Consider the following 2,501-nt stretch of genomic DNA (forward strand, 5'->3'; position numbering starts at 1 on the left):
TCAATCACGTGGCCTCCATGTCTGAAGCCAACAATTAGGCTGGTCCTGTCCGTCCGGTCCAGCTGCCCCGGCCTCTCTCCCAGCGGGCCCACCTGCCCCATCCCGCGGATCGGAACTTATCCCAAAATCACAAAGAAAGAGATGAAATATCTGTCAGCAGCAATGGTATTTCCCGGGCCTCCTGAGGCAGCTGCCTCCCTTTTGCTTCTGTCTGAGATGGGCATCTCCCCTCAGCAGGGCCAGCCTCTCCCTGACTGTCTGGCTCTCACAGGGGACTCACAGGGTCCCAGCCTCAGAGGAGGCCCCACGCTGGGTGCCCCACGCTGGGTACCCCAAGCACTCCCGAGCTGTGCCTGCAGGGAGGAGGCTGGGCCAGAGGCAAACCAGACGCAGCAGAGATGAGGAGAGGGGCCGGGCCACATCCCTGGTTGAGCCGCACAGCCTAAGGCAGAGTCCCAGCGGACTCTGCTCTGGTGGGTCCTGTTGGCGGGGAGGCCTCCTGGAGTCCGGAGCGAGACTCCTGGAGTCCGAGCCCATTTTTTCCTCACCGTCCCGTGACCTCGAACGGGTCAGCTTTCTGTACCCCAGTTTCACACTCCTATGAAGCGGGGCTGGTGATTTAGTTTTTCCTCTCCCACCACCCACCCACTTGCACATGCCTGTTCCTCCAGAAGCAATTCTCGTGAGGGCAGCAGCGGGTGCAAATGGCTGGAATATGGGAGTTAGTTTTATCACATCCCCCTCTGTATTCGCACAGGTGAGACATGTGGCCAAACTAGACACCGGTGACAGAGAGAGGGCTGGGTGGGGATCGGCCACAGGCCACAGGCCACAGGCAGCTTTGGGGAAAACCACACATTGTCCTCTGTTCTCTGGGCAGCCTGCTGTGCATGTCTGCGATGACGTTAGCATCTACCCCACCTCCACGCACCCCCTCCAAAGCTGCAGGGCAAGCGTGTCAAACTCGCAATCCAAGGGCCACATGCCTCATTTATTTGGCCAGTGTTCGCCTTTGAGTTTGACATGCTTGCTGTAGGGAGTCCTGAGGTCAACACAGAAGGGATGGGGACCCTGTCTTAACACCGGCCAACTGCCTGCCTCTACTTTGATCCCCGGAAATAGACCAAACTCCTGGTTCCCCAGTTTATCTGTTTGCTTTTCAAGTTGTGGGTTTCCCTTGGCTGCATTTGAACACCCTCGACCCTTCCCTCCAGGGATGAAGCTGGGGGGTGTGGCTCCCCTCAGGGCAGGGAGGCTGAGCCTAGTCTCCAACATGGGTCTGACGGGCTCTGTGAGGTGGGCTGTCCACACACTCTCCCTGGTTCTCGAGTTTGTAGCAGGTCCTGAGAAGGAAGACAGCTCTGCTGGCCCAGTGCCTTCCTGCTCTCTCCCCTCTCCTGCCTTCCCTCCCTTTCCTTGCTGAGTTTGCTTTTGTTTCCCAGTAGCCAGGAAAGGAGGAGCGTTCATCCACACAGGCTGACGCTCCCACCCCCGGAGCTGTGGGCCCCCGAGACTTTACTCTTCTTCTCGCCTTGGCTTCTTCCTGCAAACACAACGAACAAAAAGGCCAGAGAAGACCGCGGACTCTGTCATCCCCCCAGCTCCCCAGAAGAGACCCCTGACGCCACACGCCCTCAGATGCCATTACGCCCAGAGGGGATTGATTGCTTTGGACACCCTCTTATCTTCACAGTCACTACTTGGGCAGCCACCTCTTAGATTTCTGTCTCTTTTCCTGACACTTGCTGACATGCCATGTCCCCCCAAGCCAGGGGATTGGGGCTGACCCAAACTTTAAAAGAAAACAAGGGAAATGAACTAATTAGAATCCAGTGGTATCGGGCTTTTGTTTTTATTTTGTAAAGGTAACGCCTTCTTATAAACTCCGTTTTTTCAGATGACTGGTTAGTTCTCTTTGTTTTCTCTTGGCTGCAGTCTGGAGCTGTACATTGTAAAATACCCAAAGATGCTGAGTACTGTACGTTCAAGGAGAACCTGAAGCGAATGGGTTGTGGGGCAGGGGGTTGTTTGGTTTGGTTTCCCTTCTATTTTTTTATTTTTGGATGTTCCGATTTCCCTGTCTGTCTGTGGGAGAACTTTGGGATTTTTTCTATTTATAACTCTTTTTTTTTATGTGATTGCTTTATGTAAAATGACTCTCAACAAAGTTTGCCTTAGTGATTCAAGGGACAATCTTCCGTAACGTTGGTTGCACGCCGCATCCCGCAGAGAAAACTCTCAGCTACTTTTCTGGCCTATTTATTAAACAGTATTCCTTGACTTGATTAAATTATATTGAGAGGTGACAGCAACAAGCCAATCTGTAGACGTTCGTGGCTTAAGGTTTTGACGATTGGGTGTCATAAACTTGCAATAATGTCAAAGACACCTTTCCAACACAGCACAGCCCTTGGCCCTTATTTAATCGTTTGGAGGACAGTGTTTTGAGGGAAAGAAAGCTACCCCTGCTCAGTGCCGTGGTTAACGTGGACGCCCCCTGC

The sequence above is a fragment of the Myotis davidii genome, unplaced genomic scaffold (genome assembly GCF_000327345.1).
Source record: "Myotis davidii unplaced genomic scaffold, ASM32734v1 scaffold378, whole genome shotgun sequence".
Lineage (NCBI taxonomy): Eukaryota > Metazoa > Chordata > Mammalia > Chiroptera > Vespertilionidae > Myotis > Myotis davidii.